This window comes from Megalobrama amblycephala, linkage group LG18 (genome assembly GCF_018812025.1).
Source record: "Megalobrama amblycephala isolate DHTTF-2021 linkage group LG18, ASM1881202v1, whole genome shotgun sequence".
Taxonomy (NCBI): domain Eukaryota; kingdom Metazoa; phylum Chordata; class Actinopteri; order Cypriniformes; family Xenocyprididae; genus Megalobrama; species Megalobrama amblycephala.
The window spans coordinates 39861550-39887287 of record NC_063061.1 but is presented as its reverse complement, the minus strand read 5'-3'; the positions used below and the strand labels follow the sequence as shown (position 1 = coordinate 39887287).

Sequence of the window (25738 nt, the reverse complement as noted above, 5' to 3'; positions counted from 1 at the left end):
GTGGGATACCATGAAAATAAATATTAGTTCAATAACTTACTATTCTACCAGTTTTCACCTTTGATATTATAACAGTGATAAGAATTAAACTTGCAATGACTCAGAAGTATGTGGATGTCCTTTTGTCACGTGCTGTTGCCATGGTGAATCGTAATATCGGAGCTCCATTGATGATGGCTTTTCATAGTCGTGGTGCACGCGCTTAACTCCGAGTCAACCTACTCAGAGTCGACTGAACTAACTCAGTTCAGCTGTTCTGAAACAGAAAACCCAGAGTTTCCCATCTCAGAGTAAGTCAACCCAGAGTTCAAGTTTAAACTCAGAGTTGGTTGAACCTCCTTATTGAAACAGGCCCCAGATCCATCCAGTAACAGTTACAGTCATATCTGATTGCCTTCAGTATTTGCTCTGCAGTAAATCGCTGAGCCATTTCATGTTTTTCTTATTATTTTGTTTTCTGTCTGAATGAGTCGTCACTTCAGCATTGTGTATCAGACATTGCCACCTTATGGAATAAAGGTGAATTGTACTTTTTCCGTCATCTAAGATTCAATTATTGTTGCGCAGAAAAAAATACACATACATTCATACACACCTCAGGTCGTTTGCGACCCTATACAATTTTTACACAAAATGAATGCAAAAATAGGCATTCTTTAATAATTTTATGATTTTTTTCTTGTTATATTCTTTATAATAAATTGATTGAGGAATACCAAGCAGGTCGATGTCTAACTTTAAAAAATGAACGAGGAGGAGGGTAGTGAATTATGTCCTGGGTCACTAAAGACCCGAGGTATGCATTTAAGGGTTAATTTGTGTGGGGTGTGCAAATAACACAAAAAATCAACTGGGACTTCATACCTTCAATGAAATAGAGACCGCAAGATGAATCCAATCCGTTGCACTTGGGTAAAATGTCCATTTCAAAACATAAAAAAAAATACTTTTTGTTCATGAAAGCGTTAAATCCATGAAATCTTTATATATTATCCATTGTTTGCATTTCATATCTAAGGAATGATTTGCTCTCCATCATCGTTCTTCAAGAAAGGATGCAATCTGAGCATCGTTTATAAAGTAAAACTCTATACGTAGAGTACCAGATATCTGTATAACTCTCAAATGTTCTCTCAAACTAATGAGCATGTGTCCAAAGTATAATTTTTCAAAATAGTGCAGCAGTTTTAGTTATAATGTCCAAGCAGTGCTGTCGGAGTTGTATATCTTCCTGGTATTGTCATTGTAGTAAATCTCAGGAACAAAACTTTTAGCCAATGCCACGACGATCCAACAACGTGTGTTCCGCATGCCAGCACATGCACACAGACTGACATCTGTCTCGAGTATGCAGCAAGCCATATATTGTATAAAATAATCCAGAAAAAAGGCACAAATACGGCTGAGATGCCAAATTCAGCGGCTGGAATTAGCTGAGGTAAAGTGACGGCTCACAGACAGCAGCGCCAATCCACCTGTCACTCAAGTGACCACGCCCTTAATTATGCAGAACTTTAAGGCTTAATATAATTTAAACGGATGAGTTATAAAAAAAAAATAATCACCCCCCTCAGAGTTGTCATGAAAGGCAAAATTAGCAGTATAGACCAAAACACAATTTGAACCAGAGTGTAAACATGTTTTTTTCTTCTGTAAACTTGGCTAATTTAAAGGGATACTCCACCGTTTTTTCATATTAAACTATGTTATTCCCTTAACTAAGATGAGTTGATACATACCTCTCTCGTCTCAGTGCGTGCACTAAATCGCTCTGTCTTGCGGCAAAACTTTGTTAGCACTTAGCTTAGCCCAGTTCATTCAATAGGGGCCAAGCAGAGAAGCTACCAAACACCTCCACGTTTTCCCTATTTAAATACAGTTACTCGAGTAGTGTAACTCGACCTAGGACGGTGACACAAAACAAAACGTTGCACTTTTCTAAACGTGTAAAATGGATAACTATATTGTATGGCGGAATACCATAGCAAGTGCTCGGGAGCACTTTGACTTGGCGCAGTAATATCTTCACTCGTGAAAAGTCCTCTCACCGGCCCCCGCTCCCTCTCATTTCCGTCAATAGAACCAACGTGACCTGCACCAGTAGTAATAGTTTGAGCAGAGTTGACGAAGTATCAGGTTGTAGGAAGATAGTTTGTGGACAATCATGGTTATAACGTGCATCGTAAAGGGTTGTGATAACAAGGAGAAGGTATATAGTGCCGTCATGTTTCACAGAATTCCAACTCACCACATGCAGCGGAGAGCTTGGTTAGCTGCTTTGAACAAGAATCCAAAAACACTGTTGCTGTTCGCAACAGTCACACTTGCACCACCAGTTGCTGTTTGCCTGTGTTCTTTCGCCGGCTCCGGTCTGTTCTGGTTCGTATCTTTTTTCCTTCTCACGGTCCATAAGAGCTAATTCCTCCTCCGTGTACTCGGGTTCAAACAGATATGGGTCTGCTACAAACAAGTCATAATCATCTACAAAGTCCGCCATTGCAAATGATCTCTTGCAGTTTGCTAATAGCACAGGTGGTAAAAGTCACGTTGGTTCTATTAACGGAAATGAGAGAGAGGAGGAGAGGGAGCGGCGGCCGGTGAGAGGACTTTTCACGAGTGAAGATATTACTGCGCCAAGTCAAGTTACACTACTCGAGTAACTGTATTTAAATAGGGAAAACGTGGAGGTGTTTGGTAGCTTCTCTGCTTGGCCCCTATTGAATGAACTGGGCTAAGCTAAGTGCTAACAAAGTTTCGCCGCAAGACAGAGCGATTTAGTGCACGCACTGAGACGAGAGAGGTATGTATCAACTCGTCTTATTAAACTATGTTATTCCCTTAACTATGAAAAACGGTGGAGTATCCCTTTAACATGATGGTCAATGAGATTCTGCTCCCTTTTGCAGCCTGTCCCTAGCGGCCAGTCGATGAATCGCAGTTTAAGTTACTTCCGTATTGGCTTCACGAGAAACTGGGGGAGGTTGCCGCTTGGGTGCTCGCATGCAGGAATGAATGGCGTCGCGTGTGTTCACCTCAAACCCCCTTGATGACTGTGTGCTCGTGTCTGCAGCCTCGTCTCTGTATCGCCTTGACTTGTTGTTTGCTCACTGTTTTGCTATTATTCTCACGCTAAGGCTCGTTCCCTAAACTAAACAGCCGATTACTGAATAATCCCCCAAAAACCCCAGCCGCCACCCAGAAATGAGCGGTCAATCTAGCCGCCCCTATATTTCGCGGTCCGCGCATACACTTGGTATTACAGTAAGACTGTCTGTGAACCGATCTGAACGTGATTTCACATTCATTCATTTATTCAGTCAGTCAGTCAATCTGTATGAATGAATAAAAATAACTAAAAAAAATATATTTCACAGCTCAATTTCACCTGAAAATGATAGTAAACCTCAAAGCCTGACATTGTATGCTGCTGAATTCCAAAATTAAAGCCCTCCAGCATTCATACGCTGTTTTGTCCATACATTGTGAAACTGAATACATTTCACAGACCTATTTTACCTCGTGTGGAGAGGACACCTTATCACGGTGTTAACGGCACTGTTTCAGCAGGATATTCTGATGTTGGATTCCAAAATAAGAGCCCCCCAAACTTCATATCTATGCGCTGTTTTGACTATACATTCAGAAAGTCATATAAATAAAAGTCCTAGTTTCCACAAACCAAATTCACCCCAGATGGACAGTACACCTTGTCACGGTGCCAACTACACCGTTTCAGGATATTCTGATGTTGCATTCCAAAATAAGAGCCCCCCAAACTTCATATCTATGCGCTGTTTTGACTATACGTTCAGAAAATCATAAAAATAAAAGTCTTAGTTTCCACAGACCAATTTCACCTCAGATGGACAGTACACCTTCTCATACCCTGCGTTCCAATGTCCATACTATCCATCCTAAATAGTATGTGAGATTAAAATAAGTGTGTCCCAAAGCATAGTATGTTGAAAAGAGTATGCCAAAAGTCCCCGGATGGTCTACTATTTCTATATAAGTTTGGGGGGGGGGCTTTTATTTTGGAATACAACATCAGAATGTCCTGAAACGGTGCAGTTGACACTGTGAGAATGTGTCCTCTCCAGCTGAGGTGAAATTAGTCTGTGGAAACTAGGATTTTATTTTTTATGAATTTCTGAAAATATGAGCAAAACAGCAGAAACATGAGTTTTGGGGGGCTCTTATTTTGGAATACAACATCAGAATGTCTTGAAACGGAGCAGTTGACACTGTGAGAATGTGTCCTCTCCAGCTGAGGTGAAATTAGTCTGTGGAAACTAGGATTTTATTTTTTATGAATTTCTGAAAATATGAAAATATGAGCAAAACAACAGAAACATGAGTTTTGAGGGGCTCTTATTTTGGAATGCAACATCAGAATGTCCTGAAACGGTGCAGTTGACACTGTGACAAGGTGTCCTCTCCAGCTGAGGTGAAATTAGTCTGTGGAAACTAGGATTTTATTTTTTATGAATTTCTGAAAATTTGAGCAAAACAGCAGAAACATGAGTTTTGGGGGGGGCTCTTATTTTGGAATGCAACATCAGAATGTGCTGAAACGGTGCAGTTGACACTGTGACCAGGTGTACTGTCCATCTGAGGTGAAATTAGTCTGTGGAAAGTAGAAATGTATTTTTTATAAATTTCTAAAACAGCACAAACATGAGTTTTGGGGGGGCTCTTATTTTGGAATCCAACATCAGAATATCCTGCTGAAACGGTGCCGTTAACACCGTGATAAGGTGTCCTCTCCACACGCGGTAAAATAGGTCTGTGAAATGTATTCAGTTTCACAATGTATGGACAAAACAACGTATGAGTGTTGGAGGGCTTTAATTTTGGAATTCAGCAGCATACAATGTCAGGCTTTGAGGTTTACTATCATTTTCAGGTGAAATTGAGCTGTGAAATATATTTTTTTTTAGTTATTTTTATTCATTCATACAGATTGACTGACTGACTGAATAAATGAATGAATGTGAAATCACGTTCAGATCGGTTCACAGACAGTCTTACCGTAATACCAAGTGTATGCGCGGACCGCGAAAATATAGGGGCGGCTAGATTGACCGCTCATTTCTGGGTGGCGGCTGGCTTGACCGCAGTAAACCCAGACAGTGTCCGACTAGAGCCAACAGTGCAGAACACGCCGGAAGAACTGATAGGAAAGCACATCCTGAAGCTTTAGATAAAGTTACAATTACTTTAGCTTTCAACATTATCTTTAGCAAAAATAAATATTCTCAAAGCCATTGATGTAGGCAAAGTTATTTAAGTTGCATGTTTAAATAGACGGACAGTGGAAGAACATACTGTAGAAACACTGTAATATAATACACTGCTGTACAGAAGAGAGTAAAGAAAAGGCTGGAGCGCTGATCTGTAGAAGTAACAGGTTAAAAACCTTATCTAGTATCTGAGCGTATGAATGTGTGCAGAAAGAGGAAGGGATGGTGGTGCTGGCGCTCTGATGTGCACGATTAACAGGGTAAAAACCTTCTCGTCGTGTGCGGGCATGATGATACCTGTGCTGTGTGTGGAAGTGGCAGAATAAACTCTTCTCTATAAGATCAACAGATATCAATTCTTTCTTATTCCCTGAATAAAGTATTGACATGGAATACAAACACTGAAACTGAAACAAACTTAAATGAAACCAAAGGGCCATAAAACTGAACAGATGATGGTCTAGAAAGGGAAAAGCACGTTAATATTCTCTTAATTCTGGTTTGAGCAATAGTTCAGATTGTACATTACAATACTTTAATATCTCTATTGTTCGCCACAATTCTATTCAGTTTATAAGCTGTCAGAAGAGACCAAATGATGTAGACAAAAATCGCTCATCTGAGAAAGCCTTAAATTGTTGTAAAGAAATTAAACATTGGTTGGCAAATAATTTTTTACAATTAGATGAGAACAAAACTGAAGTCTCAGGCCTATAGCTGTCCAGTTATCATTGAACGAACAAGATCATGTGAGGAATCTCAGAGTGAGGAATCTCTACTTTTCAATAAGCAGATCATTTTCATGATTTTCATTCTTAATCTGGGTTTTCTTAACCCTAATCTTCAGATTTTTTCTTCTTTATTCCTTTATTCCTTCATTCTGTATAATTTATTGCATTCTGTGCAGAGAGTCAATCATTTCATTACATGTCATTCTGTGTTTGTTGTGTGTTTGGTGTGGAATACACACATCTGGCGTTATTCCAAAACTTTCTGACTCCAATCCAAGACCATGTTGGTACAAACTCTCAGAAATGCAGTTTATCTGTTGGCTGTGATCTTAGGAGGAGTTCCCTGAATTTCCCCTCATGCGTCCCTCGTGTTGCTTTAAATGCTCAAGCTCTCAGAGCCGCAGACAGTGGAGATTCCCTCCAGAGCTCATCACGGTAATTAAAACACTATCTTTAATTGTTTATTAACCTATGAAACTAAAATGTAGATCTGTATTGCACAAGAATGTCTGATAAGTGGCAAACTTTACTTTGATTCTGAACTGTACGTTTTGCAACAGAAATTAATAGCAGAAGATGGATCATCAGAAACTGCAGGAATCAGAAAATAAAGAGCAAAGAGGACGAGATTCATCTGATGAAGTAGAGAAACAGATCCTGACACAAGTTCGACGGAACAGCACTGAAAAAGGCAGGCCAAGCTGTGAGTATCTTTTACAGCCTCAAACAGTTTTACATCTGCTCTCTGAAAGATGTGCACCAATCAATCGGCCATCTGTGATCACATGAAACCAATGGAAGTGTGGTATCATGGACACTAAATGATGAATTATTGACAACTGTAAGCATTCGTGATTTCACAGATTCATGAGAGACTGTAATATGACGGTTTTAAAAATATAAATATGAAATGTGTATGAAGTGTAAGGTGTTTTCTGTTAGTCACTTTTTAGAAAGGCTTCATACTGTAAATAACAATAGCAACAAACTGAAAAAAAACTGAAGACTGAATTTGATTTGATAGAAGTCAAATATTTAATAAAAAAATATTTCAAAACAACTGTAAAATGACAATAGTACTATAATAATAATAATAATAATAATAATAATAATATCTTGGTTTTTCATTTTCAAATGGTGATCCATCATGGTTTTATTTTGGCACAAATTCTGATGTGTGTTTCACATTATTGGATCAGACAGCAATGTTTACCTCTAAAACTGAGTATGAAATCAATCACAATGTACTTTTATTTTCATCTTAGACTGAATGTTTTTTAACCCTGTGCTCTTCCTGTCAGCCAAAAATGTTTTTTTTAAATTTCAGTGAAAAAAGTACTATATTTTTGTTCAATCTTATTTAAAAATTAATATTTATTAATCAATGTTTTTTTTAATACATTTTGTATTTTTAGGGGATTTTATTGTACTAAAATATATTTATGCAGTAGTTATAATCCATTTATTCACTTTTGCAGCACAGACAAATGAAATTTCCAGCTTAAACCGTCATAAATCTAGAATGTTTTGAAGCACAGACTGAAGTTTGCTCTCTTTTTAAAGACGACAATGCAGATTATTGCTGAAGTGAAACCAGTTTTAAAAAGGAACTTAAAAGTTATAGCATTTTATGTTTATTGTCATGAAAATGCACTGCATTATAACAATAACTATTGCAATATATGCAATGCACAAAAAATATATTATTTTAAATTTTTATATGAAATATATATTTTCCAAAACATGTTTGACTGTAACGGTCCGAGTTCTGATTCTTTTCTTTTGTATGCATGGAAAGTAGCCATTGATGAAGATGAAAAAAAAGAAGATGAAAAAGAAAAAGAAGAAGATGATGATGATGATGATGATGATGATGATGATGATGATGATGATGATGTATAGTCAGCTATGAGAATTTAAAAATGAACAGATGAATGAAGTGTATATTTAAATTGCAGCTTTTGAAATTTCATAAATGCACTAATCAATATTGCAATATAGATTATTCTTTGATTTATTATGCAGCCAAAGACTAAAGCTGTGTGACACAGCTTTAAAAACTCTCAGAGTTCAGTGTTTGATCACATCTGTACTGTTTTCATATTTAAAACACTTCTATTTTCGATTTCATTTGATTTGGTTTTGTATATTTTTAAAGATATTAAATTATTTAATAGTACAGTATTCATTAGTGAATGTACATTAATAAAAGTTAACAGTTCCGTTCTTTCTGGCAATGAATGTGTATGAAAGTATTTGATATTTGTAAATATATTACATGTTTTTCTGAATTTTATAGTTTTATAGTAATCGCTGATGTCATCACTGTGTCTCCGTTAGAGTTGTTTAAGAATTTATAAACTTGGTCATTTTGAAGCTACAGATCTTAAATATGATGATCTTCTTGTGAAGAAACACCTTCCTAAAATATAATCATCTGTGTTTGTGAATAAAGAAAGTACATTATTTCTCTCTGAAATCTGAGATGTTCAACCTTTAGCATCTTCTTGACACTGGACACCAGTTTGAAAACCTCTGCTTTAAGACATTATTTCTGTAAGATGTTCTGAAGTGCTTCTGATTTCATTCCAATCATAATAAAGATGGAAGAAAACGACTGTCATGAACTGTGAAATTCTTGGACAAGATCCGACAGAAACACACAAACTCCTCCACACATCTGCTGCAGAAACTCCCTCTAAAGTCTAAATATATTTAACAATCAATTCAAAGATTCACAGTTAAAGATATAGCTATATTTAAGGAGCAAATCACAACACAAACATAATGAAATCCTAGTTATCTTTATCTACTGAAACCTGTTTGCAGGGCTCTTAAGTGTCACGCATTGAGCGTGACAGTCACTCATTTCGGTCTTTTGTCACGCACTCCCGCCACACATTGTATTTCTCACGCAGAAAAACTATTTGTCATATATTTAATATGCCGCAGCGCCCAAAATGTATCTGGCCGCGCCGCTCTCTCTGGAACCGGGAAGGAATCAAGCGCGTCTCGAACCTGCCACTTATCAGCCAATCAAAAAAAAGAAAGAGGCTACACAATAGCCAATCAGAAAATAGCACTATTGTATCTGGGTAAGATTTAACGCAACAACCAATAAAAAAAAAAAAGCATATTTTGGAATTGTTCACCATCATCCTCGTTCACCCACAGAGGAGAACACTGGAGCTCTGAGCATCACTTTGAGCACAGAGTAAGTCATGATCTCCTGTTTTAATGTTACAACAAATTCACAACTTGTTTGACACAAACAATGACAACTTGACTACTGTTAGATAATCAGATAATCAGCATCAGTTTTTCATGAGTGTCTGAACTTAGCCAACAGTTTTACAGCCTGTTCATTGACACCTGCTCAGAACAAGTAGTCTAGGCCTAGTTATATTTTGCTATCACACGATGACTGACATTTTGTTACATTAAACATCTCTCTCTCCAAATAGTTTTAATAATTTTATTTTGAATTACCATTGTGTATGAAATGTGCTATACAAATAAATTGCCTTGCCTTGCCTATATTTAAAGTCATCTGAAGCCATTCCATAGCTTTTTTTTCCTCCAAGAATTAGGCTAGAATACTTTTTTGCTGCTGAATTATATACTCACCTAGTTTACTTATTTATTTATTGGTCAGCTTATGATTATATATTTTTATTCATTTGTTATTTTTATCTATAATGAAGTGGTGTGTTTAGTGCATTCTGGATTGTTTAACAAATCAAAGAGTGACCATTAGTTCCACAAATACAGACACAGGCTCCCACAAATAAATTAATTCAACAAAGGTAACCTCTTTTGCTACATATTTTTAATGGTTTAAATGTGTACTCTACATGTTTGACCACTTACGAACTCTCATTTAGCCTACTATATGTTGTGTACATGACTGATGTGCCCAACCATCAGCAATAAATAAATTACTTTTAGAGCACAAAATTGTTTACAAGAGAACACATTTCTTCATTGATCTAGTCACTTAATTTTGCTCTTAGAATGCACTAGATTCATGCATTTAAATTTAAAATGTACAAAATTTTCCTCCAGGGGGGCATGCCCCCCGACCCCCCTAGAGGAAACGATGTCCACCCACTACAGTCTCACAAAATCCTGTGGGAAACACTGTGGATGCATTAATCATTGCATCTGTCTTTCAAAGGTGTCAGGTAAAAGACAACTAATAAACATCATCATTCACCCTGAGGGCAGGTTACAGGATGCTGGCCCAGAGAAGGTGGCGAAAGTTGTTTTTTTTGTTTTTTTGTTTTTTATGGGGGGGGGGGATGTCACTCTTGCCTGTCTCCAAAACTTGAGAGCCCTGTGTTTGATAACTTTTGTGCAGCTTGTCTGAAGATCCTGTGAGCTGAATTCAGTGAAGATTGATGTCAGAACGACTGATATGACACTGATGACACCAGCAGATCATTCAAAACTTCAGATCATTACTGACACATTATAAAAACACATTATGACCCTTCATCCTTTCATTTGTTGGCCTGCATTGAAACCCTTTTGATTCCTCACTTATATTCACACAGGTTTGTCTACTGTAATATCTTTATCTACTGTAATATCTTTGGTGCAGCCCAAATGCTTCAGCTTTAACTGAGATCGCCCTCTACTGGTCACACACATTCACATCTACCATGCCTTTATATTGGACAGATTTTACACAGGCTGGAAAAATGAGTTGTTCTGAAAAGCCATCGATTGGTCGAGTCACTACAGAATATTTCTAGCATGAAACAGAATTAGGGTTTTATATCAATCAAATAAATAAATGTATATTTAGTATTTTAATACGCAGAAGATTACCAGGAGTTTAACTCTGTCCACTAGATGGCGCTACTAGATTTACTGAAAGTCTTTTAGTTTCAGGATCAGAAACAGTGAAGAGAAACTGAAGATGAATGAGGATCATCATGAAGCACATTTAATGTGTCTTTGAATCATATTGATCATGAACTACAGCAGTGTTTCCACTCTTTCTGAAAGTAAAGCAGCTTTAGAGTGACATAAACCACAATAAATCAATAATAAAATAATGGATTGCACATGATCTTTAAGTGCTTTGAACATCCAAATGTGTTTTCTAAGGTTTTTGGCCATTTTAATGCACATTTTGTAAATTCAATTATTCAAATACCAAAAAATATGTGTGTTAAATGACAAAGTCCTTTTGGAGGATAGATTTGTTTTGTATAACTGCACTAATGATCATTACTGACTAGCAGAATAACAGCCTTTTGCCTGTTTTAGGTTTATGTTAGAAAGATTTATAGAACACAGAGAGGAAAAGTTTTTTCCAGAAAGTATTGATGATAGTAACGACAGAAAATAAGGTCATAGTAAGAAAGAAAGAAGTTAGGACATTGTCAGTTATAAATGATGAAATCCTAAAAAAGGTCAAAGGTCAAAAAAAAAGAAAAGAAAAAAAAAAAAAAAAAAAAAAAAAAAAAAAAAAAAAAGGAAAATGATTTTAGCCTTGACTATATGTAAAATATAAAGTCATTTTTTTCTAATAAATATTCACAACTCGTATAAAATCTGGTCTGAACACAATAATTGCCGAAACACAAAATGGATTCATGGAAAATAGACACAAGAGCTCCAATATAAGATCAGTATTCAGCCTCATTAATTATTCAGAGAATATTGATTCAGACGCTATTATAATGCTTTTGGATTTTTTAAAGCATTTAAACCAGAGCATTAATTTTAGTTTAAATGCCTTGGTGTTTTTGGTTTCAGAAATAAATATATTAGCATGATAAGAAAGCTTTATAATGATATTCAAGTTTTGGTTATCTTGCAAACTACTAAACATTTTAATTGTGACAGAGGAGTGCGACAAGGATGCCCCATTTCCTCATTTCTATTTCTTTTAGCCACTAAATATTTTACAAAATCCCCTTTTTGAAAGGTATTTCTATATTTGGTAAAGAGTTTAAAATATCTCAACTCGCTGATGATACTAACTACTTTATTTCTTTAGACCAAAGCCATTCAATTCCTTCAAGTATTAACATTATTAACCCTCTGGTTCTCGTCAGTCAAAAATGACTGAAAACTTTTATGTTTTTAAATTTTAATTTTTTGCTTCATCAGATTGGGATGAAACTTGGTGACTTTTGTCACATTAGCTATGTCAGGTATAGGCAAGTTCAGTCCTAGAGAGCCGCTGTCCTGCTGAGTTTATCTCCAACCTTAATCAAACTCACCTGAACAAGCTAATCAAGCGTCCGAAAACCTAGGTAGCTGTCTTGCTGCCTCGCTGTCTTATAAGAGAATGACTTGTACGGCAGCGTTTATGCATGAAGGTACCTCACGAAATTGATTTCGGACAGACTTCTGAGGCAGCGTAACAGTTTAATGATCTACAGCAATATAGCGCAAGCTTTGATGAGAACTAAACAAATATTTAAAGGTCCCGTTCTTCGTGATCCCATGTTTCAAACTTTAGTTAGTGTGTAATGTTGTTGTTAGAGTATAAATAAAATCTGTAAAATTTTAAAGCTCAAAGTTCAATGCCAAGCGAGATATTTTATTTAACAGAAGTCGCCTACATCGAACGGCCAGTTTGGACTACATCCCTCTACTTCCTTCTTTAATGACGTCACTAAAACAGTTTTTTGACTAACCTCCGCCCACAGGAATACACAAGAGTTGCGTTTGTAGAGTGTGTTAGTCGCCATGTCGTCGAAACGCTGTTATTTTCATCCCGCAGTCCAATCACCGGGTCTGATTCCGGCTCAAATTGATAGGGTAAAATTAAAGACATGTTTACAATAACACTGAGCGCATGCATCTCCACGTTATGGTAAGAGGCGTGACCTTTCCGGGCAAGGAGCGCTAAGCTGCTGTCGAATCACAACACAGGAACCGCTGGCACAATCAGAACTCGTTACGTATTTCTGAAGGAGGGACTTCATAGAACAAGGAAGTCATCAGCCCGTTTTTATGACAGTGGAAACAGCGGTATACAGATAAGTAAATTATGTGAAAAATACTGTGTTTTTTTACACGCGAAACATGAACACGTTATATTGCACACTATAAACACAATCAAAGCTTCAAAAAACCACGAAAAACGGGACCTTTAATTATTACAGTAGTAATTTCTCCATAGAAATGATATCAAAATTTAAATATGTTGGTCAAAATCGTACATTTATACACAAAATGAGCAGCAAACGCAACTTTCGCACTCCATCTTTATTTTTCTAGCTCAACTGTCACAGAATGGAAAGCACAGGATTGTGGGATATCAAAGGCAGCTAGGGATACATCCATGCTTCCTTCAAAAATCGATCTGAGGAAGGCATCTCATGAGACAGGAAGTGAAGCTAACATTGGATTCGGACATGCCTTGATGCCTTACTACCTTGAAATGTGTCCTCATTTTCCAGTTGTTTTCGGACGCAGCCTGTGGCTAGGCAGGTGAAGTTTTTTTTTTTTCAGGGTTGGAGCTAAACTCTGCAGGACAGCTGCTCTCTAGGACCGAACTTGCCTACCCCTGAGCTATGTGAACACACAAAAATCAAGGACATGATTTGGATGTGTTAAAGTGTCATAAAAATGGGAAACACAAAAAAAAAAATACTAAAACTCAGAAACTTTGTGAGGTACAAACTAAAAAAAAGTGCACTGAAATGAAGGGGGGACACTTTAAAATGCCAAGAGTTCAAAATAGACACATGTTATGTTCTATGGTTATGTGGTATTTTAGTTGTATCTGTATGTCATTCTCTTGTTTTTATTTACATGTAAAGTATTGTTTACCATGTCAAATGATTAAATGATCCACGCCGTCCTCTTTGTCGTTTCTTAGTGATTTTCGCGTTCTTTAGCTACAGCAGTTGACAGTTTACTTCCAGTCGTCGTTGCCGTTGCTTAAAGTCCCTAATTATCAGGATTACAGCAGAGTTAAAAGGATCTGCAAATGTGAATGCAAGTTTTTCAGAGCAGTCAGTATTTAATATCTGAACACTGACTGTGAGTTTGTGTGTTCTGATCCAACAGAATCATATTCTCAGATTGATCATGTGATTTATCTGTCATTTCACTTAAGCACACAGAAGATCCGTTTCCCTTCACTTTTAGAAACTGGAAACACTAAATGAAGTGAATTCATGTTCTTACCAGAGACTCGGATGGATTTCTGGATTCATCTGATGATGAATTGTTTTTAATATTATTTTATAAAGTATGTTACGTTACGTGTAAGATTAAAGTTGTTTTATTACTACATGATGGGACAAAGCAGTTTCTGCAGAAGAATCAAATCTCTGAGAGTGTTTCTGAAAAGACTGAGGGTGTTTTAGTGATGTACCCTAGCCTGAGCAACAGCTCCACCGTGAGACAGTTAAGATTATTTACAAGTCATCACTTTTACCAATAACTGGAATAGAATTTAAAAAAATATTTTGCTAAATATTTTTTCTATGAATCCACCTTTACATTGCTTTAATGTGTTACTATTTTATCACATCATATTCTGACCCATGCAGAGTGAATATAGCATTTATACACTACCGGTCACAAGCCAGGCTAGAACTCAGGTCTCTGGTGTGGTGGTTGAGAGATCTGCCACTAGGCCACAGAGGCTGTAACGTTGGACCCAAACGAAAGTTTTGCAAGCCAAAAATCCAACAAAAGTTATTCTCAGACAGAGGCATTAATAACATGAAAGATAAATGAAAAGAAAAAAAAAAAAAAAAAAAAAAAAACACACCACACAGGAAAATAAAAAACTCCACGAGGGGAGAAAACAAAACTAGGGCTCAAAAACAATCAAATAACTAAGAACACCTTACTTGAGGTAGCTTGGAAGGGCTTGGAAGGGCTTGGAAGGGCTTGGAAGGGCTTGGAAGGGCTTGGAAGGGCTTGGAAGGGCTTGGAAGGGCTTGGAAGGGCTTGGAAGTACAAAGCAGATAGCACGCTGCCAAGACTCAAAAAACAAGTAAGGAAAATAGGGAAAATCACAGCTAAAATACCCTAGGAGAAACAAGGCACAGGTGACCTGGATAATGCTAACAAGATCAAACGAGGAAGAATTAAGGCAGAGGGGAACACAGGGGACCTCTAGAGGCATGGAGACAAACTACAGGAGGTAGAATGCTGACACTACCGGTCAAAAGTTTGGAATCTGTATGATTTTTAATGTTTTTAAAAGAAGTTTCGTCTGCTCACCAAAGCTGCATTTATTTAATTAAAAATTGGCCAGATTTTCAGCAAAGGCAAGATGTCACAAAATTGAATCAGTTCATTAGTGCTTTTAGATGCCATATCAACACTACATATTGTTACGTCCAGAGACGAACGTCCAACCCTAAACCGAACCGGTGGAACATGGACAATAACAACAGTTCCTCTGGTCCAGCCCTATAACACAAGTCTTCAGTGCCTCACTACATTTCAAAAATATTACAGAAGTATAAAATCACCTCACACCAAAAGATTTAATTTGGACAGCAGGAGTTTAGTGTATAAAACTGTGTGATACAACAGCCTGAATACAACCAAATATTGATCATGATGTAGAATCATAAATAAACATACAGTCATTTACCATGTCAGAAAAATGTGCTGACATTTCATGAATACAATAATTACAAGTGTCTGTCACCATATTTACATGACATATTTACAATACAACATGTTATTTACATATCTATTCAGTGTTTAAGGCTTTATGGCCAGTAGTCTAATAATGTAAAGTAGATCAGGAGTGAAACAGGTCTTGTAACAGGAGGAACAGAGCACTTGGTGATGAACTGAAGACATCAGCACTGTAAATTATTGTCTTGTTTTCTAAAAGAGGGCAGAAAAGAGTCTAATTATTCATTATATTCACACACAAACATATGATGCAACATTAGGCTATGTTTATCAACACGGTTATGAGTTTATATAATTATAACAGTCATAAACTCACCACGTTTCGAACAGTACATCAGAATGAGAAAGAAAAATCAATCTACAGCAGATTCACATGATAAACATGAGCTGATGATTGTCTGCAAACGGACTGTTCTTTTAATGTCTGTATGAAACAGTATGGAGTACAAAGTGTTCAGTCGCAAAAGTGCTTGAGTCAAATTTCACAATACTCATGTATAGCCCATAATCAATGAAGTACAATCACTCAACTACTTTACACCTCCATGGTTAACTCAAGTATGATGATTTCATGATATAAATTACTTACAGTCCATTAGACGCATCATGCTGTTCCATCTCACCAGTTTCTCTGTGTGTTCCTCAAGATCAAACTGTCTGTAACTCTTTGTGCCTGTTTCCATGCTCTTGGTTTTTTCTTGGTCTTCTCTTTCAACTGTGAGAGAAAGATTAACAATTAATAATAATGGATTCCAAAGAGAGCTTAATTCAGACCTGAACATATCCTGCACAATATGGATGGGTGAGTAGCCTATATATCTATGGGCAGAGCCCTTTTTTTTAACCCATTTATGCTCCAAAGTGACTATTTTTTGGCCAGGGACACGATGCTGTCAGATCAGTGTTTGCTGGGTCAAGACAGAGCAGGTTACTTGACATAATGCACAGTCGGAAAATTAACATTAAAGAGGTGTGTGAACTCGCAAGTACAATGTCAGGAGAAGTAATTTGCTCTGGTCCCCTTCCTGTTCGTCGGAATGATGAGATAGTTAGCAGATTATCATCACTCAATGGCTGGCTGTCTAAGTGGTGTCCGCAGAATAATATAGGTTTCATAGACAATTGGAAAAGTTTTTGGGGCAGACCTGACCTGTTGAAAAGAGATGGTATTCATCCGTCCTGGGATGGTGCTGCTCTTCTCTCTAGTAATATGACACATAGTCTTAGAGCTGAAACATGACAAACTGGGGCCAAGGACAGGAAGCAGACAGACTGGCTAAACCGACCGTCTGCTAGCTGCCTCACGTTACAGAAGTCAGATAAATCCCAACACATAGAAACTCTTACACCTAGATATTATCACATAGAGACTGTGTCTGTACCCCGAATTAGTAAAAACAAAAAACTTCCAAACCCATTTAATGGTAAAAATTTAATTGATGTTCAACAAATAAAAAATAGAGATAATAATGATAAACAAATGATAAAGCTTGGGTTGTTAAATATTAGATCACTTCCTTCAAAAGCACTTATTGTAAACGATATTATCACAGACAATGATCTAGATGTGCTGTGTTTGACAGAAACCTGGCTAAAACTGGACGATTACACTACTTTAAATGAGTCTAGTCCTCAAGGTTATGATTATCGACACAATCCTCGACAGAAAGGAAAAGGGGGAGGTGTTGCTGTAATTTATAGTAATATTTACAGTATCAGACAGAAGTCTTTCAAATATAATTCCTTCGAAGTGATGGTGCTTTACGTAACATTATGTAAGTTGACATTTGTGCTGGCTACTGTATACAGGCCACCAGGACACCATACAGACTTTATCAAAGAAATTGCCGATTTTCTATCAGAATTAGTACTAGCTGCAGATAAAGTCCTTGTTGTTGGTGATTTTAATATCCATGTAGATAATAAAAAAGACTCATTGGGATTGGCATTTACAGACATTCTAAACTCTATTGGTGTTAGACAACACGTGTCAGGACCCACTCATTGTTGTAATCATACTTTAGATCTAATATTGTCACATGGAATCGATATTGATGCCGTTGAAATTCTGCAGCAGAGTGACGACATCTCAGATCATTATCTAGTCTTGTGTATACTACATTTAGTTAAAGAGGCTAAACTGCCTCCCTGCCATAAATATGGTAGAACCATCACTTCTACCACTAAAGATCGCTTTATAAATAATCTTCCTGATCAGTTTCATCGCCTTAGCATACCAGACAGCTTAGAAGACCTCGATGTTGCAACAGAAACTATTGCCTCTGTCTTTTCCAGCACATTAGACTCAGTTGCTCCTTTGCATTTAAAAAAGATTAAGGAAATTAACCCAACGCCATGGTACAATGAGCACACTCGGGCCCTAAAAACAGCAGCTAGAAAAATGGAGCACAGCTGGAAGAAAACAAAACTAGAATGATTGAGTACAGAAAGGCCTTAAAAACTGCTAGATCTGCCTATTTTTCAAACCTTTTAGAAGAAAATAAACACAACCCTAGGTATTTGTTTGATACAGTGGCTAAATTAACAAGAAATAAAGCTTCAACTTCTGATGTTTCCAAAGAGCACAGCAGTAATGACTTTATGAACTTCTTTACTTGCAAGATTGATAATATTAGAGAAAAAATTATAACCATGCAACCGTCTACTACAGTCTTGTGTCAGACAGTGCATTGTAGTGTCCCTAAAGAAAAATTCAATTCATTTACTGCTTTAGGAGAGGAAGAATTGTCTAAACTTGTTAAATCATCAAAATCATCCACATGTATGTTAGACCCTATACCGACTAAGCTATTGAAAGAGATGCTTCCAGAGGTCATAGATCCTCTTCTTAATATTGTTAATTCATCTTTATCACTAGGATACGTACCAAAAACCTTTAAGCTGGCTGTTATTAAACCTCTTATTAAAAAACCACAACTTGATCCTAAAGAATTAGTCAATTACAGGCCGATCTCAAATCTCACTTTTCTATCAAAAATACTAGAAAAGGCAGTTTCATCACAACTATGTTCCTTTTTAGAAAGAAATAGTATCTGTGAGGATTTCCAGTCAGGATTTAGACCGTACCATAGTACTGAGACTGCTCTCATTAGTGTTACTAATGATTTACTCTTATCATCAGATTGTGGTTGTATCTCTCTATTAGTGTTACTGGATCTTAGTGCTGCATTTGACACTATTGATCACAATATTCTTCTAAACAGACTCGAAAACTATGTTGGCATTAGTGGAATTGCATTGGCATGGTTCAAATCATACTTATCTGACCGTTATCAGTTTGTAGTAGTAAACGATGAGATGTCATATCAATCACAAGTTCAATATGGAGTACCGCAAGGCTCAGTACTAGGACCGTTGCTTTTCACTCTGTACATGCTACCCTTGGGAGATATCATTAGGAAGCATGGCATTAGTTTTCATTGTTACGCTGATGATACTCAGCTCTAGATTTCTTCACGCCCTGACGAAACTTACCAATTCGCTAAATTAACAGAATGTATAGCTGATATAAAAAACTGGATGACCAGTAATTTCCTACTACTAAATTCAGAAAAAACAGAGATTCTAATTTTTGGACTGAAAACTACTTCACGCAGTAACCTAGAATACTGTCTAACACTTGATGGCTGCTCTGTTAAGTCTTCATCGTCAGCTAGGAACCTGGGTGTGCTCTTTGATACCAATCTTTCATTTGAAGGCCATGTTACTAGCATCTGCAAAACCGCATTCTTCCATCTTAAAAATATATCTAAACTACGACATATGCTCTCAATGAAAAATGCAGAACAGTTAGTTCATGCGTTCATGACCTCAAGGCTAGACTACTGTAACGCTCTACTGGGTGGTTGTTCCTCCCGCTTGATAAATAAACTATAGCTCGTACAAAATGCAGCAGCTAGAGTTCTTACTAGAACTAGGAAGTATGACCATATTAGTCCAGTTCTGTCATCACTGCATTGGCTTCCTGTTAAACATCGTATAGATTTTAAAATCTTGCTAATTACTTACAAAGCACTAAATGGTTTAGCTCCCCAGTACCTGAGCGAGCTCTTAATGCATTATAGTCCTTCACGTTTATTGCGATCTCAGAATTCAGGCCAGCTGATAATACCTAGAATATCAAAATCAACCGCAGGTGGTAGATCCTTCTCCTATTTGGCACCCAAACTCTGGAACAATCTTCCTAGCATTGTTCGGGAAGCAGACATACTCTGTCAGTTTAAATCTAGACTAAAAACACATCTCTTTAACCTGGCATACACATAACACATTATCAGTTTATATTTTCAAATCCGTTAAAGGATTATTAGGCTGCATAAATTAGGTCAGCTGGAACCGGGAACACTTCCTATAACACCAGATGTACTCGTTACATCAGAAGAAGAATGGCATCTACGCTAATATTAGTCTTTCAGTTTATCCCAAGGTTTACCGTAGTTAACCGGATCCGGGCCGTATCCAGCTGAGACCAAGGACCGGTGCCTTGACACGACCACAACGCAGCCCTGAAGTATCAGCAGAGATCGAGTCGACCAGATCATCCATTGTGAAGACATCATCAACACGACAGCCAGTGCCACAGTTCCTCAACAACCGTCCATACCGGCGTGATGAATACGATCCTCAACTGGATGGAACTGAAATAAATACTTTGAATGTTGTGATCCTATCAGACTTATGATAGCAACCTGAATCGTAACAAGGCACTGTTCGCCAGAGGAGAACTGGCCCCCCGACTAAGCCTGGTTTCTCCCAAGGTTTTTTTCTCCATTTTAACACTTGTTTGCCACCTGATGTCACCTGTTGGAGTTTGGGTTCCTTGCCGCTGTCACCTTTGGCTTGCTTAGTTGGGGACACTTGACATTTGACTTAGGGCTGCACGAAAAATGGTCAAACTGATAATCACAATTATTTTTGCTCAAAATTATAATCATGATTTATCATTCAAAAGCTACTGAAAGGTGTAATTTCTATTGAAGATGTTAGAAAATCCAACGTAAAAAAAAATACGTTGTATACATTCATAACATACCTTTAATAGTTGTGAAGTAATTATTCAAATCAATATCTACTGAGAGAATCTCTGATTTCAGATCCATATTGTTTCCTGAGGTTAATTTTATAACTCAGATCTGGTAAATTCCATCATTGAATCATCTCTGATTTATTAACAGTGATTGACATCAGCAGCTCATTAGAGACTTTAATGAGAACTGAAGCTGATCAGAACAACAACAGATCAATACTTACTGAACACTGAATATCTGCTGTTTAAAACATATAGAATATCCATTATAAGTTCTGTCATTTCACACAAAATTCAAAATCTCATTATTATTTGAGTTGATACTGAATGACATTCACTGAATTAAACTGAAAGAATATCACTAGTTTAAAACAGAACTTAATGCATTGTAAATAAATATGTATCAGTTTGTGTTTTATATTTATATTTATATAGTTTGTGTTTTATATTTATAAAGATCATCATCTACAGCTCAACCTGGCTAAGACTGAGCTTCTCGTCTTCCCTGCCAATCCGCCTCTAAAACATGATTTCAGCATCCAGCTAGGCACATCCTCAATTACCCCATAAAATTCGGCCAGAAATCGTGGAGTAATCCTTGATGACCAACTGACCTTCAAAGACCACATTGCAAAGACAGCTCGGTCATGCAGATTTGCACTTTACAACATCAGGAAAATCAGGCCCTTTCTAACAGAACATGCAACACAACTTCTGGTCCAGGCCCTGGTCATTTCTAGGCTTGATTATTGCAATGCTCTTCTGGCTGGACTGCCATCATGCACAATCAAGCCTCTACAAATGATTCAGAACGCTGCAGCATGTCTCGTCTTCAACGAGCCCAAAAGAGCCCACGTCACGCCTCTCTTCATCTCTCTTCACTGGCTACCACTTGCTGCTCGCATCAAATTCAAGGCGTTGACGCTTGCTTACAGATCTACCACAGGCTCAGCACCCTCCTACTTCCACTCACTCTTACGAGTCTACACTCCTACCAGAAACCTGCGCTCATTAAAGGAGTGAAGGCTCGTGGTACCATCACAGAGAGGCACGAAATCACTCTCCAGAACATTCTCATTCACTGTCCCTTGCTGGTGGAATGATCTTCCTGCCTCCATCCGGATTGCAGAATCCTTGGCAATATTCAAAAGACAGCTGAAAACCCATCTCTTTCGTGAGCACTTAACCTCATCCTAAAAAAAAAAAAAAAAAAAACTTCTGTAGCCCTCTCACCAATAAATATGGCTCAAATGTAGGAATTATGTCCAGGGGAACTTCTAAATTATTCTGGTCAGAGGCACATTTCTAAATTTTCTTAATTTCTGTTAATCACACAACCCAGATCTCAGATTTTCACTTGATAGTGTCAGATTTATGTTTTCTATTTAAAAAAAAAAATTAAAACACTACTGTGTTTTCCTTTAAATTTGAAATTAAATATCCCTCACAGGAAAAAACAAATTAACAAACTATTTTTTTCCCACAGGAAACCACACAAAATTATGGAAAATCAATAAATGTATTTATTCTTCTATTACTATTTTGTCTTTGTGATTTTTTTCCCCTTTTTGTGTTGCTTTAAATGATCAAACAATTCAATTCACAAAGTCACAATGATAACAATAACCAAAAAGAAAAAACAAATGTCAATGTAATAATTTTACCCAGCTGGGATTTTCAGTACACAGATGGCACGCTAGTTGGAGCTCTTTTGATGCAAACAAATGTACTCACGAATCCAAAGAAATTGAGGTTTCAAGTGCAGAAAGAATACTAATCTCTAATCCTCACTCCCCAACGAGATGATAACAGCATCCATGACGCATCCCACGATGACGTTGAATGGACCCCGATGAACTCCTCCCTCCTTGAACTGGTGGTGCATCCACGAAATTTCACAGAACTCCCGATCTTGACTCGCCGAACTCTCTTAAACACAGTGCTAGTTCTCATCCATCGATTCAACTCACGACTGAAGTGCGCGGCCTCTTGCCAAATTCTCCTGAAGTATTTTCCCCCGTGCTGCAATCTGCAAACTGATGCAAGGCCAACTTTCTCAACCGAGCTGCCACTCAGAATGTCCGTGAGCATTGATTAATATCAGCTTTTCTCCACGCTGATCAACTTTATCTGTGTTCAAATCAACTCTTTTTTCTCTGAACTGGTCTCTCGGCACGCGAAAACTCATTCCCCGTTGTTTTCTCTGACTCCGCCCCTTGAACTTGAGGGGTCAAAGTCCACAGCTCTCATAGGGCAAAATTACACTCTCAGAAAACACAATAAAATACAATTCTTATATTATTTTAAACACACATATTTGAAAACCCTTTTTAGAAACATGTCTCATAAAAAAATAAATAAAAAAAAATTACAAATAAAACCAAAATCAATTTATATTTTGTCAGCATATGTGTGTATCATTTCAAACCCAAACACAGTTACAAATTTAGAAATCTAAACATTTGTTCAGGCCTCTACATTCCCCCCCCACCAAGAATCGTTATGTCCTCATAACGAGGGGAAAACAAAAGAACACATATCTATTTGCACAATAATGAAATTTGTATCACCATATCAACCACTTTTTGGTACGGTTACAATTCAATGTTAAACAATCACATATGCACAGCACATATTTCCCAAAGTAAGCGAACAAAATATTATCACTTATGAGTCAACCTTTGAACAGCAATGACTTAATTTACTGTCTTGGGCTTAAAGTAACTGCACAGGTACTCAACCTTTTTGAGGGCACATTCATCCACAAATATGCAGTAGAACAGTATCTAACAGGGTTTACAGCCTTTGTTTGAGCGAGGACAGGCTCAAATTTAGGAACCCCAAGGGTATCATATGTAAACCTCTTAGGCACAATTCTCTCTCTTTGAGACCTCCTACCAGTTTCAGTTACAGTATCAGAGATAGTTTGATTCACATCACTCCGATCCACACTCACTAGGTCTCGCACAGGACTTGTAACTGTATCACAGAGATCTGACACTCGACTCACATCTTGCAAATTGTCAGAATCATTTTCTGATAGAAGTCTTGAATCAGACTCTATAGATTCATCTGTTTCAACTCTTTGAGGAATCTCAACTCTTGCATCAGAGTGTTCCACATTCTCTGTGACATTCTCAGAAACTACTGCATCCTTCTGAGAGGTTTCTATTCTCTTAGGAGTCAACTGTCGGGTTTCAGGTAAGGGAAACCACACTCCATACATTTCATTCTCACTATCAGAACTTTCATCAACATTCTGATCAACCCTGGTTTCTGTTTCCTGCATTACAGGTACATCCTTCACTTCCTGTCCTGGATTCTGACTGTGTTCAACATTCTTCCTTTGTCTCAGAACTCTATTCCTGGATTTTGGGACACTGTCAGGAACTTGGCGCTGTCTCAACCCTTGTCCAACAGGAAGAATGTGATTCCTATGCAGAATCTTGACAGGTCTAGTTCCACTCTCTGGCTTAAGACGAAACACAGGTAAGTTCGGCATTTGACTCTGGACAATATAGGGTTCAGCACTCCATCTGTCCGCCAACTTGTGTTTCCCTTGCAATCCAAGATTCCTAATCAGGACTCTATCTCCAGGAACAAGGTGAGAGTAATGCAGTCTCTGATCATATCTTCTCTTATTTCCTGCGTTTTTCTTTCCAGCCTTTTCCTCCGCCAGCTCATATGCAGACTTCAGCTCCCGCTGCATTGTCTTGACAAAGCGCTGGTAAGACTTAGTGGAAGTACCATCACTAGACACACCAAATCTATGGGTAATCTGGCTTCCCTTCCGAACATAAGGAAGTAAGGCGAGAATCCTGTGGCTTCGTTCAGGCTGCTATTGTACATGTGTACAAGATGTCCAATGTGACGGCTCCACTGCTGTTTCTGCCTTGGATCCAGGGTCCCCAACATGTCCAAGAGTGTCCGGTTGAACCGTTCAGGTTGTGGATCACCCTGGGGATGGTACGGTGTTGTCCGGGATTTCTCCACTCCTAACAGGTCAAACAACTCATGGATAAGCCTGCTCTCGAAATCCCGTCCCTGGTCCGAGTGCATCCGTCTCGGCAGACCATAGTGAATGAAATATTTCTCCCACAGAACCTTCGCAACTGTGGACGCCTTCTGGTCCTTAGTCGGAAATGCCTGTGCATACCTCGTGTAGTGGTCTGTGATGACGAGGACATTACAGATGTTCTGAGAGTCTGGCTCTATGGATAATAAATCCATACACACAAGATCCATAGGTCGATCACTGGATAAGTGTGAAAGTGGCGCTGCTCTCTTTGGCAGAGTCTTCCTCTGGACACATCTGGCACATGTCTGGCAGTACTTTTCCACCTCAACCTTCATCCGTGGCCAGTAAAATCTCTCTCTTACCAAGCCATAGGTCTTGTCAAAACCCAGATGTCCAGAATCATCATGAAGCGACCTGAGAACTACTTCATGGAACTTCCTGGGCAGGCACAACTGTTTACGACGAGGTTTGTCTGGAGCTTGAGTGCACCTAAACATCACGCCATTCTCCATTACTAATCTGTCCCACTCCCTCACGATCAAGGAAAGGTCCTTGTGAGCTTCCTTCCTGATCTTGGACAGATCTCCTTGTTTGAGTGCTCTCCATATCTCTCCAAGACAAGGATCCTCTTGCTGAGCATGTGACAGATCCGCAGAACTCAGTTTTGGAATCATGGAAGTATCCAGAGTGGCTAAGTTACAAAAAGCTCTGGGGACTGATTTAGGAGATCCTCCCAATGATGTGACAATCCTGCTGGCAGTTGCGAAGCAGTTGGACTTGTCTTGCCCTGGCAGCTGACACAGGGATCGCACTCCAGATGATGATATATTAGTCAAGTCAAGTCAAGTTAAATTTATTTATATAGCGCTTTTACAATTGGTAATTGTTTCAAAGCAGCTTTACATATTAGAAGCACAGAAAAAAAGGGAAGTGGTTAAAAATAAGCTGTACAAACAAGCGTGGTAATATGTAACATATACAAGATGGTGCTACATTAAGCCAATGTCGGCTGACTCCCAGGGGTGGAAAAAACCCCCTAGGAGAAAACCCAGCGTGGGAA

General features: G+C 37.9%; 1 long non-coding RNA gene across 2 annotated transcripts; it reads left to right on the top strand.

Moving 5' to 3' along the window:
* Positions 1-4986: 4986 nt before the first annotated feature.
* Positions 4987-8638, top strand: LOC125253021. 2 transcript variants are annotated; one of them, XR_007181333.1, is made up of 3 exons: positions 4987-6409; positions 6535-6677; positions 7776-8638. It is a non-coding gene; the product is annotated as an uncharacterized LOC125253021 (long non-coding RNA). The 2 variants fall into 2 exon arrangements; XR_007181331.1 differs by having other exon boundaries at positions 4988-6409; positions 7773-8638.
* The last annotated feature ends 17100 nt before the right edge of the window (positions 8639-25738 follow it).